At 39.0% G+C, this 13664-nt stretch overlaps 1 pseudogene; it reads right to left on the reverse strand.

The window, feature by feature from the left end:
• Nucleotides 1-13664, reverse strand: part of LOC111814381 — a 72110-nt pseudogene that overhangs the window by 51146 nt on the left and 7300 nt on the right.

A 13664-nucleotide genomic window follows, 5' to 3' on the forward strand; every position in this document is an offset into this window, starting at 1 on the left:
TCTTGTACAGCAATTAACCACTAAGAAGAATATATGCAGTGTATTATTTGTTGAAACTGTACTTCCGATTTGATTTGAAACTGTCTCATTGCTGTTTAATCAATAAAACTTTGAAAAAAAAAAGTTCAACATGTCAATACTTGATGAAAAATACCTGCTCCATGTTATGCCTAAGACGTTTGATATTCAGACAGATAGTGAGGTTAAGCTTAACAGCCTACATTGTATGGTAATAACAATAAGCTTGTCTTCTGGAGGGTTAACAACCTAAGTTTACAGACCAAAATTAGAGAAAAAGGAGGGCCGCAAGGAAAGCCAACATTTTGGCCCTAGCCTTCCAAGGTCAATTGTGACTCAGCAGAGAACATATGAGAACTTGTACTGTAATGTCATGTAACTTGGTAGTGTCCCAAATTTTCTGATGAAGGAGATTATGGGGCCAAGGAGGAAAGTGATCGATGATGTAGAGTGTGCCTAAGGAGAGTCACATGGACAGAAAGCATTCTCTCAGGCTTTCACAGAGAGCACATTGGCCAAGCAATGGCCGTGATTCATCCACATGGCTGACACTGACAAAGGTTCTGCAATCTGAAGTACAGGATCTCAGGATAAATCCTGAGGGGATTTCACTGACCTTATCAGACCCAAAAGCTACAACTCTTGTTGCATAGGTCCTGCCTTATCTTGGTCTTCACCATCCAGCAGAAAAGTATAAAAACAAAGTATAAAAAGTAAAGCCATGGTGTTATGTTGAACTGTAGGGGACTCAGTTCAACAATTTCTGACATTGCCAGTGAAGCAGAAGACTCAGTACTATTATGGACTACTGGACTCTTTTAAATCATTTTGCTGAGTTAACACACCTATAATATTCAAATAATGGAAGTTAACAAAAAAAGTGTATACAGATGAATGTCCATTTTTTATCTGTGTATTCAAAGTGGTTAGGATAGATATATAATTACATTCTCTTAACGAATAGAGGGGTTTGTTCTAATAGTGTTTGTAAATAGGATATCATGTCCGCATCTTGTACAGCAATTAACCACTAGGACGAAATGTATGCAATGTGTTAATTATTGAAGCTGTCTTAGCAATTTGGTTTGAAACTGTCTCATTGCTATTTGTTTCTCAATAAAATTATGGAAAAAAAATCTCAGCCAGGTCTTGGGAGCCAATAGCATCACAATGGCTGCAAAGAATGGCCGGAAAATGGCAAAGGCACTGGAAACAAAGGCACAGAGATACAGGAAGCAGGGTCTCTCCTAGTGTGAGAAAGAAGTAGTTTATTTTTAAAAAGTTTTTATGTTTTAGTTGCATGTACCATTTTGAGTATGAAATAAATAGAGGAATAAACTTCAACCTTAAAATATGGAACAGAAAATTAGGTGTTATGGAGTAAGAATTAAAATGTTATTAAATATGTTGAAAGAACAAAAGATGGAAGTGTAGGTTTAGCCGCAGCTGGGAACCAAAGACCAGACAATGTGAGGCCTTGCAGACACACCACGGTGGCCTCCCAGTGGGGTACGGTGTCAGGGAAAAATCCAAGGAGCTTCCTTCTTGGACCTCACAGGTAGAATAGATGTTGTGTGACAGCATGGCTGTTTATTAGCACTCATAGTTATCCTGTAACTTTTTGCACCTAACATGTGACCTACAAATTTACATGACTTACATATGCCAAATATAGCACACTGTATGACTTACGCTTCATAGGCTGCCCCAACAATCATCGTTCTTAGCATTTCAACAGCTGAGCTCCTTTAGGTAGTGAACTACTCCTGTCTGAACTTTCTGCTCTCTGGGAAAATCCGTGAGCATGCTCAAAACACACCTTTTACTTTTACTACATACCAAGTGTTCGAGTACAGAAAGTAAAGGTTTCTACTTGGTGAACATTGACTCTAGGTTAAGACCTGCTATTCACAATCTTTCCAAAACCCCTGCAAGGGGGCCGGCCAAATAGCTCAGTGAATTAAAGCACCTGCAAGCAGGCTCAGGGGCTCAGGGTTAATCCCTGGGCCTGCCCGGCTGGTCCCACCCCCAGGAGTGCTGAGACTGCAACTGAGACTGGGCATGGTGGTGTGCACCTGTAATGCCAGCACTTGGGAGGCTGTAAACAGGAGAATCACAATGAGTCTGATCTAGTAGTGAGACCCTGGACACCCTGCAGACTGTTCTCTAAAAAATTAAAAAAAAAACTGCAAGGGATATGCATTATTTTTATAAATGTACACTCAACAGGCCTGATGACCATCACTGGCCACCTCAACATGTAGACTTAAGAAGTGGTCGGACATACTTGAAGAAATACCTGTGTATGGGAAATACTTGAGGGATTTTGGGAAAGCCAGCGAGCCATTTGGAAATTTTGGAACAGTGTGGCCCCATCATGCTCAACTGAGGCTACATGCCAAGAGCTCTTCGCAATGCCCAGTGGCCTCAGGGTCGCTGAGCAGGGCTCATAGCAGGAATGATTTCCCTCTAGCCTCACATATGTAGTTGTGTACTGTAATAGTTTGCTCTTTGCCCAGAAACTTTCAGGCAAGAGATTTATATGGATGGTTTTATAAAACATTCAACATCTCATCCAATTCTGGGATCTGCTTCACATACCAAAACAGCACGTGTTCATAAAATTTTCTCTTTAACATTCACCTCAAGTTTTAATTATAAATCTATAGTTCCTTCGGGTATAAGGCATGACACGAAATTGTGAACTTACACACTGCAGCTCTGAATATTGTGAGATAAGTGCCATGTAATTTGAAAAACCCTCAGTAAGCCAAATATCATTCCACCATTCTGTTGTAACCAGTTGCCAAACCACTAGGGAGCAGATCCCACTGTTATAAAAGTTAAACAAAATTGTAAAACTATTATTAATGGCAGCAAAACAATATCAGGGTTGCTAACTTTTTGAAAATTATTGTTAGTTAAGCCCTTTCCTCCTTCTTGGCTGCCCTTTTCCTTTGTGTATTTTCCTTCTGCTGGTTTCCTTGCTTTTTTTTGTTTGTTTGTTTCTTTGCCACATTTTTGCATGTTTTCTCTCTCTCTCTCTCTCTCTCTCTCTCTCTCTCTCTCTCTCTCTCTCTCTCTCTCGTCCCTTCTTTTCTTTCTTTTTCATTTTCTGGGCCTGGGGATTGAACTCAGGACCCTGCACTTGCCAGGCAAGCGCTTATTCTACTGAGCCATCTCCCCAGCCCTGCATGTGTCTATTTCTGCTCTTTGCTACCTTATTGCCTCTAACATCTACTTCTTATTCTATCCACTCCAGATCTCCTAGCTATTAGATTTGATATTAAGGAAGAAGCACTGCTCTTCTTTTTTGCAGTAAGAAAAATCTCACTTTGTCCTTGATTTGTGATGATCGGAGGAACAAAACAAGCTCCAATGCCATGGGTGCTAGCAATTTTTATATTAAATATTAGGTACTTAAGAAAATCATAAAAATTCATTTAGGTCTCTCGTGTTGTTATATAAAATTACTGACCAGTATAGTAACTAACTTCTGAACCTGAGTTACTTCTAGAGTTTAACTTGGCCACCAAAAAGGCAAAAGTTTTAAGACTTACTATGTGTACAAATAAAACAAGAGGATTCATAAAGATAATCTAAATAGAGGCTTACCTGACCTATATTTAAGTTGTATTCCCTGTTTTAAATATTACTATTCTTTTATACACTTTTTAATTTTATTTATTTATTTAGTTGTAAGCACAATATTGTGCATCTAGTCTATGTACTTTAGGATTGAAATATCCAGAACAGAGATTTAATAAGATTCTAAGATTCAGAGATGCTGTATGATATTTACAGATAGAAAAGTCTATGCCTGCAACTTTTAGAAACAGTTTAAGCACCGCTCCTCTTGTAACCACACTCAGGTCATTTTGTGAGTGGCCTCAAGCTTCCCAAGGGCTCTTCCATGGGAAGGACAGGCAGTCTTTCCTCAGTTTGAGAACTGAACAATGTGAGAAGCACAGGCTGAACTGATTCTGGTTGCTTCACCATTGAATATAGTTTGTTCACTCTTTCAATAAATATCTACTCTATTTAGAATCTACTACTTCCTGATACCATGTCCTACATTAGAAATATAAAGATGTATGCAAAATAGCTACTGTCTCAGCACAGGTAATGGAAATCAACGAATAGACAAATAAATGCAGCAATGAACATTAGCTGATGTGCTAAGTTCAATACATCTGCCAGAGGCAGAAGATTCTAGAAGGAGATAACAGGCTTGGAAGAATGTGTAGGTCAGTTAGAACTCTATTTATCCTGCAACTTGCAAGTGGCCCTTCACCTTGCTAATGCAGCAAGTAGCAGAAGAAAAGGCATATTAATTGTTCAGGAAAAGACAGAGTCTAGGATGCTAAAGCCTAGGAGAGGTAAGGCTGAAGAGATGGAGAGGATCAGGGTTATAGTAGCCCATATTCCCTGCTTAGCACCCAGGGCACACTGAGAATCCTTGCAAGGGTCATAAACAAAGTAGTAAAATGGATACATGGTCAGCAATGGGAGACCACAGAGTCAAGGCAAAAATTACAGGGCTGCTTGCTGCTCAGACCCTAGACCTTTCATCTCCATGAAAGAGAAGCTATTAAAGGAAGTCTCAGAGAATGCCTCAGAGGTGGAGCTCTCAGACCATTTTCTTAAAAATGGCCCACTGAACAGAGAGGTTTGAAATTCCCAGGCTCACTTAAGTACTGTAGCGCTCCCAGAAACCAATCATTGCAACACCTACGAGGAGCGAAAAGGGAGATTCTTACCAGAGGAAGCAGTCCCTATGTTCTCAAAATATAGTGCTGAGCACAGACCCCTATGTAATTAAGTACTTAGTTGACTGCTAAAACAACTCCACGTCCTATTATTATGGTGATGGTCATGGATAAATTTGTTTTAACTTTAAAAAAATGATTTTTGCCAATTTCTACAATGAAATAATAGGTATTTGTGTGGTGAAAGAGTATCTCCTGTGCCATTAATAATTTACTGCATTACTTAGAGTTTTTAGAAATGAAACAGAGTGGAAATAACCTCGGGCAGGGGGTTTGCTGCTGCTGTTGTTGCTCTTTATTGCAGCACTGGAGACGGAGTCTGGGGTCAGCAAGTAGCCTACTGCCGAGTTACACTCCCAGCCCTATCGACTCAGTTTTCCTGTTTTACTCTTGAGCATATTGTGGCACGGGTATGTGGTTCTTGGATTCCTTGTTATTTAAGAAATGAAGCAGTAGTACAAGTGGATGTTGCTGTCACTACTAATAGCTACCGCTTATGTCATTAATTGCTTACAACGTGACAGGCACAGAAATTGTCTTTATCTATCATCTTCGCAACCGTCTAATGGAGCAGGAAGTATTATTAACTATTTCTTCTGGATGAAGACACTGAACTTCAGAGAACTCAGTGAAATGGCCAAGGTCACCAGTTTACAAGTAATTTACTTAAAATACTTCATTAGGCCACATAATCTGAGGATCCATCCCAGGGAGACTGACTCTGTTCTGGGTTGCAATGCCAGGGCACTGGGTAGGTAGAAGGAGAAAATTTTTAATAGAAATCTTTATTCATAAAGTTTCCAATTCCATCCCTTATTCATTTGCATAGTTCTTATCCTTCTTTTCCAAAAGACAATTCAAGACTCTGCTTTAAAGAATTTTAGAAGACAAATTTGGCAACCAAATTTGCAATAGAACTCCAGCATGAGTCCTATAGTTTAGAAACTGAATCATCTGTTACTTGACACATTATGTTGGATGTGACAACCCCCAAGTTTCTCATTAGAGCTAAAATGTTATGATTTCATGTTATTTAAGTAATATGCAGAGTGTTCTGGGGGATGCTCTTTTAGGCTGATAATGCAGAATAAAGGGGGTACCAAGTACCTGGTGTGCCAGCTTATGGGTTACGACACTTGGTGACCCACTCCTTAGCAGAAGAGGTCATGGGACCGAGAAGTAATGACGTCTCTCTACCTGTAATAAGGCTCCAATTTTCCATGACTCCAAACTTAAAGTCAGGAATAACAACTAGAGCTAAGAAACAAGAACAATCACACTTGATTATTATGGCTTCCCCACCAGAAAAAAGATTTCTCCTTTCCCTAATGCACTGTGATGCTGTCAGCATGTATAAGAGAGTTTTCTGAAAACACACACAAAAAAATCTTATTTGGCATGGTGTCTTACAGTCATACTCAAAATAATCACTGCCCTTTATCAAATAGAAAATAATTCTATCAGTACAATTGTGTAGTCGTATCACACGTGATTTGTATATGTACATGTATATGTGCATACTTTGCCAGTGACTTCATATAGGTTAGAAATTTTCTGCCTAATATTTAATCTTAGAAATCTGCTAGTACTTGAAGAAATAATGCTTGACTAAAAAGGAATATTTTTTTAAAGAAGCTTGAGATGAACCAAGTCATTTGGCTTATAATTGCATTGCCCAGAATTAATTCTGATTAATTTTAGTGGATAAAAACACACATTTATAACACAATCAAAAACTAAATTACCACTAATAAAGACAAAATTATTCATTGACACTTCAAAAAGTTCTTTTTTAAATCACGTTAATTATTTTACATTAGCTGCATTATTTCCTATAGCCATTAGGCATTTATTCCTGCTCCATTTTTCTTATGCTGTGTGCTTCTTTTCAGAGAGTTTTAGATGATATTTCATATGATCTTCAGGGTTGTATTTTCAATATAGGATTGCTGTTAATGGTCATTAGGCTTTCTTTTGACTTTGGGTGTAGCAGTGAATTATGGGTGCCCAGAGTGCAGTGCAGTGAATTATGGGTGCCCAGAGTGCAGTGCAGTGAATTATGGGTGCCCAGAGTGCAGTGCACCTGTGGTAAAGAGAACCTAGAGCCTGCATTATGTCAGATAACGCAGTGAGTCTCTGGAAAGGAAATATATATTTTTGGATGCAGCTCTTGATAACTCCTGCTAGCTTCTTTAGGGACAGTTGCAAGAGGATTGTGAGAGGAGCAGAAAGAAGAGACATGGTCAAGAGCTTGTTTTTCCATCCAAAAGGAAAAACATATCTCATGCTGCAGTGGTCAGAAACTCATAAAAAATTGTATAAATTATAAAAGTTAAGGCACACTTTTTGTATAGTCTGAAATATTATAAAAATAGTCTCTTTTACAATTTAGAATGGAGAATTAAAAACAAGTTACAGGGCTGGCCAAATAGCTCAGCAGATTAAGGCACCTGCAAGCAGGCGCAGGGGCAAGGGGTTCAATCCCCACTACCGAGCCAGCCCCACCCCCGGGGCACACAGGGACAGCAATTGAGACTGGGCATAGTGGCACATGCCTGTAACCCCAGCTCTTGTGAGGCTGTAAACAGGCAGATCACTACGAGTCCGATCTAGTAGTGAGACCCTGAACACCCTGCAGACCCTTCCCTAAAGTACAAAAGAGCCCAAGTTATACTATGAGTATTATTTTATACAAAGACCTACATTCAAATTAAACTATATTTTTCTCATTTTAAAAATACCCGTTCCACAGTCTTACCTTCCAACTTCAATGACCAATAAAAATAACATGGGAAGATGGTTTAGTTCTGTTATTACATGAATCTTTGGTAATTTTTAGAAAGACTGCTGGTTGTACACAAGTAATAGCATACAGGATTAATCCAGAAAATTAATTGAGTTCTCACGCAAAATGGGAATACTTTGTCTTTAAGTCTCATCAAATAGTAGAGAAATGATCCACATTACTTGGGCTTCTGATAAGCACTGTATTTTCTATAGCGGGAATATCTCTGAAGAACAAATTATTTCTTTCTGGCTAACTGAATCTCTTCCCTACTCTTTAAATGATGAATACAAGAGGAGACAGCAAAGCAAATTCTAAGAACACATATGTAAAGGCAATGATGAGGAGTTTGAATGTGCCCACTTTGGAGTGTTAATAGATAACAGTACTAGTTACTAGATACTAGTTAAAGTACTTTGCCTAAAAATCAAGTAGCTTCTGCAATGCCTGCAAAGAATGTGTTCATTCCATTTATCTGGGATTCAGGATGGACACCCAGGAAAAGCCGATTAGTAGTCTTTGAATGACCGTTTCCTGGCGAACCCCATGCCTGCCCATGGGAACCCACAGAAAGGCACACTGCAGTGTTAAAGAAAGCATCCAGTAACCTTTTAACATGTTATCAATGAGGACTAAGAGAGTCTGTGAAGTACTAAAGCAAAAGTCAGATTTGAAAATCTATGGTGCTAATCAATAAATTTCAAGCCATAGTAACTCATTACGAAAATCTATTTGAGGATGAATATGCTATGCTCCGGCACTCGAAAAATCAACATTCTAAAGTTATGATCACAAACATCACCTTATAAACATAGATGACAAAACTTATGTGGGAAAGCCCTCAGGAATTGATAAAATCCACTAGCCATCCCCATCTACTTGTTTTGAGCTAAAAAGAAAAGTACAAATATATTTACTAGTTCCTCCAAAATAACTAGCTTTCATGTAGAAAAACAAAATCAGATTGCAATTTCCTTAGCTTCTAAGAATAGGACTACTCTCATTTCACGACCTGCTTTCGTGCTCTGAATTACCAGAAATCTCTTGAAGCTTTCATGCAGAAAATATGTAAATAGTCATCACTTTCACAAATAATTTACCAGGCTCTCTGCTAAATGCTAACTTGTAAAATCTAATTTAATGGTCACACATCCCCATTCCAGGAAGTAGGTGCCATTATTTTTATTTTAGAGGTGGATCAAGGAGAAAAAAAACATACCTGGAGATAAGATAGCATGTCCCAAATCACCCAGATAGAAAGGCAAAGGGTGAGGATGCGAATCTCAGGAAGCTGACAGGAGCATGTCTCTCTGCAGTGAAGGGCTCCTGCCCTTTCCTGCGCCTACGTCTGTGTACATACATCTGCGTCCTCTATGAATGTAGGCACACCACTCAGTGTATATACAATATCCGTAAGTGTAATATGTGGGCTACAAAAGCCCTTTAGTCATTTTTCAGAAATATCACTTTAAGGTTCTTGGAGAGTGTTTTCATACATATAATTTGAAACCTCTTGGTAAGTTTTTTATTTTTTAAGTGTCTCTGCTGATGTTAGTAAAAATGTAAGTACAAAAATAATAGTTGGGTATTATGGTGAATCTTCGTAAATCATGAAGACACCCAAAATTCTGAAGACCGACTTTCACTGAGGAAAAAGTTACAGAAAGCAAGCAAAATGTCCTAAAATATGAGGCAGTTTTAAAACTGTATGGTACATCCATGAATTAAACTAATATTACAGAATATTAGTTAATGCCAGGGATGGGGAGATGGCTCAGTGGAATAAGTGCTTCCCTGGCAAGCGCAAGGGCCTGAGTTCAATCCCTGGTTCTGCAAAAAAAAAAATTATTTAATGCTATTAAATTTTATAGCCTATTATAGTGAAAATCATGTTTAAAAGAGCTAAACATTGTTATACAGGAAGTCTATACTGTATATACACCCTTTGAAAATTATACATACAACCACATATACAATTTATACTGTTCATGTCTACACCCGCATATACTGACATGCAATAGAAAATATTTGGACAGCTAAGACTATGGTTAAACTTAAACAGCAACTACATCTTGGTAATAAAATTAATGATAATTTTAATTCACTTTTTAACCCATATCTTGTAAACAAAACACAATACTTTAATCAGAAGGGAAACAGCTTAATGAAATAGTTAAGAGCACACTGTTCTTGAGCTACTCTTCTACCTAGAACTCAGCCTCATCTTGACCCCTGATGAAACTGGCATTCTTGAAGGTGAAGTGTCAGACTACACAGGCTCTAAGGCAAGCCCTCATTCTTACAGTCCCTTTGCAATGATGTTCCAGAGGCTTCCTTTAAGTTCAGTTGTCTTAACCCTCCTTAAAGAGGAGGGAAAAGGAATCAATATTGAAAGCATGAACATTTCACAATCATTCCTAATATATGGCAGGAGAATCAGAGGGAAGCGCTAGGCTGTAAAGGACCCTCAGCGATCTTAGAGATCTGTGGTCTCTTGTAATGTTCTGCGCCCTTTCTTAGCTCTATTTCTCTAGCTTTCTCTGAAAGATACTGCTTTGGGCATCACGAATGATGCCAAGTCTTAGCTTGTCACTTGAAATCACAAGAACACTTTAGATACTTCTATTTTCTTAAAATAGAACTTTCCCCAACACTGACACAAAATGAATTTTGGGATTTTAAGCAAAAATGCCAGAGAATGGCCCTTTCTTCTTTTGTCTTAGAAACAAACACACAGTAAATAAATAAATCAACTTCTATGGCACAAGGAACGAGAAACAGTGGCATTCTAGATGTCTTCATCACTTATTAATCCTCCCAGCCTGTGGGTGTGAGATAGGTATTACTTCACAGGTAAGGAAGCAAAACTCAGAGATGTCAACTGCACTGCCCCAGATCACACAAGTAGTCTCACAGCAGGACCAAGATGTGAACGAGACCCTGTGACTACAACGGCGTGGCTCAGGTTTTCACTGGTGCATGACAGCATGAGTCACGGACTTATTTTATCTTTGGTTCATTGATTCAGCAATGAACGCTGTCAGGCCAAGAAGGGCATTAGTAATTTAAGCTTCTGTCCATCTACTGAGTAAGCAGGAAGCTTTTAGCCAGTGGCCTGGTCAGCTGCCTCTATCAAATTCATGGGGTGATTATTGTATTCTACCTTCACTTAGTCTGGGTAACTTGTCTCAGAAATGGCACGATGCCCCTAAATACTGAATGGATACAGATACAGTAATCTGAAAGCACTGCTTTTTTAAAGTTGGTTGCAATTTATTTATTTGTTTATTTATTTACCAGAAATTGAACTCAGGGCCTCACACTTGTCAGGCAGGTGCTATGCTGCTGAGCAGTATGTCTGGTGCTGGTTGCAATTCTTAGCTCTCCGCTGCCTCTTTCCCCTCATTTTTCAAGAAGTCAGACTTGGGTCAGCACTGACCATGGCTTCTTATGTGTTTTCTGTATTGGATAAGATGACAGTTAGCTTTGACAAGAGAAAATAGCTCGATGCATTACCACCCCAAACTGCCTAGCCTTCTTCAGGGGCATGTGTCTGTGCTATTAAATTGTACAGAATTCAATTGGGAAAAAAATCATTTTTAAGTTGCAGAAAAGCAGAAGGCCCTGAGCAATACTCTAAAAACGGTAGACATACAGATAGCTGTAATTTTTAATTTTATCCAGACAATTAATATTGCACCTAATATCAATATCTGTAGGTATCTGCTTGAATTAGAATTCTGTGGGTCCTCATTCCCAGCAAAGGTGCTGTCATACAGTACAGAGGATGGGTGGTGGATGTGACTGTGGTTTTCTGCTCAGACTCAGCAGCAAAAACCATTAAGCCAGTGCGTGGGGGAAGGGCAAAGAGGTACTGAAGCTGCAGAACTATGGAGAAAAAGAGTCTAGACCCTTTAAAGCTCATGGTAGAAGTTAGGGGGCAGACGGGGATTCACTCTGATACCCACTCCCAGAGAGAGACAGCCCATAAAGAACTCAGAATAACCCTGCAGTTGAGCAGCAGCTTTAGCAAGAGCATGTGACATGTTAGTACACACTCTGCAGGATGTCAATAGAACCTCCACGTAAATCACACCCATCGCTGAACAAGGACTTAGCTATTTTCTCCATGTCAGAAGGACTCTAAGAGCATAGCAAGTAGACACATTTTCCCTTTACAAGCAGGTATGTATTCCCTTAAGGGATAAAGGGGACAAAGAATTACTCAAGGCATGAACTTACACATGAGCTGGTTCTTGGACGGCTTCCTTGTTTCCTACAAACTCTGTATTCTTAAGTAAATAGATTGGAGAACTTAGGGTGTTCCTTCTTCCCAGCAGATCATAGCCAATTTTATGTGTTGCCACAATTACGCAGAATATGATCATAACATTATTTCTGTTCTAACCAGGAAAGGCTAGATTGGACATGTTTATGAAAATCAGCTTAAGGCAGCATTTACCAGAAAAAAAGTTTGATCTGGTAGCTGCTCAGTCATTTGGGGCAATGAAGGGAGTGACTGATTGTTTAAGTTAGTTTCAAAATGTTTGCTTATTGTTAAGCATGAGAGGTTATTTTACTTTCTAATACCAATAATGGCAATTTGTGTTTGCACGATGTTTTATCAAAAGGCCTAATCAACGATATTTCTATTTTATCCTCCGTGATTATCCATATGAAAAATTGCATTAATAAAAAGTTTCCAGAACAGAACTGAAATGATTTCCTGCCTTTAAATAAACTCAGAGGTAATGCAGCAGATCATTGTCAGTGAAAATGCAGGGGCAAATTAAACTGCTGTTGTTTCACGGAAAAATTGCGGGTCGTGTGTCACTGCAGGGTTGCCGCCTTTTCCCTTGTTCCCCTGCACAAGGGTCTCAGAGAAGGTGTCTTTTCCTGCATGAAACGGAAGCCTGGCGAAATTCAGTGTCGGAGTCCGGGCTTATGTCTCTCCTGACCCAGCAGCGACCAGGCTCAGGTAGGGCCTCTGGTAGGGCCAGGATAAAATCATTTGCAAGGCTTCCCTCAGGCTGCAGATGCTCCCTGCTGTGAGACACCATGCTCTCCAAGCGTGCAAGGACAGTCTCTAGTTTCCTGCTTTCTGAGCGGCAATGGGGGATAATGTCCCATTCAGCAGTGTGAATAGCACATACACTATTAATTAAGAAGGGTCAAACGAAGCTCAGCGTCTATTATGTCCTTCAGATTTCCCGTATTTTCAATACTAATATCAGCCCCTCTGCCCGAAAAAGTATCCAAAGGTTTCTTTCAAGTAAAAATTTATGTAACAACAACAAATGGTCTTCACAAATATAATTTTAAGCACTATTCGTGGAATTTAATAAAAGGCGAGGGGGCTGCGGTTCCATTACAGACTGTCAGGTTAGAACTTCTGAGAACAGAGCTTGGCAGGATCCTTGGTGTCCTTGCCACCCCAAATGTGACGTCCGGACCAGCAGCACTGGCAAAACCAAGAAGCTGCTTAGGAAAAGCAGAATTGTAAGCCTTACCCCAAGATTTTCTGAATCAGAACCTAAATTTTAACAGAATCCTCACGTGAGCCACCTGAACATTAAACGCTAAGGAGTGCTGAGTTAAGTGATTCTGATTCAAAAGTAACACCATTCAAAAGAACATTCTTTCTACATGAACACAAACTAGGTAACAGTCGCTTTGTTGGGAGGCAGGCCCTTTTGCAGGGCGATGCTCCAAACAAAACGATGTTAATGTCTACAGAATCTGGGGTGATTACGCAATATGTAAGTGGCTAAAAGCAAATTAGTGGCCCAAGTCATGAAATCAAAGATTATACAGAGGCATCATGGTAAATTTTTGAAGAGCATATTAGAGTGGGTGTATAATGCCCATCCTTATCTCTTAGAAGTATTTCTATTAATGAATTATTAATTTTAATTTTATGAGTTTTATGATATTAAACCATGTGTACTTAACTAGAAAATAAAATATAATTAAAATATTAAATTTTAATATGTAATGAGTATTTAGACTAAGTACCAACCTTTTTAACATCCGCTGGTTTACTTTTTTACCCTATTAAAAATAATAGCAGAAAGAAATTGTTACACGAACCA

This window comes from Octodon degus, unplaced genomic scaffold, assembly GCF_000260255.1.
Source record: "Octodon degus isolate 3935 unplaced genomic scaffold, OctDeg1.0 scaffold00009, whole genome shotgun sequence".
Classification (NCBI taxonomy): domain Eukaryota; kingdom Metazoa; phylum Chordata; class Mammalia; order Rodentia; family Octodontidae; genus Octodon; species Octodon degus.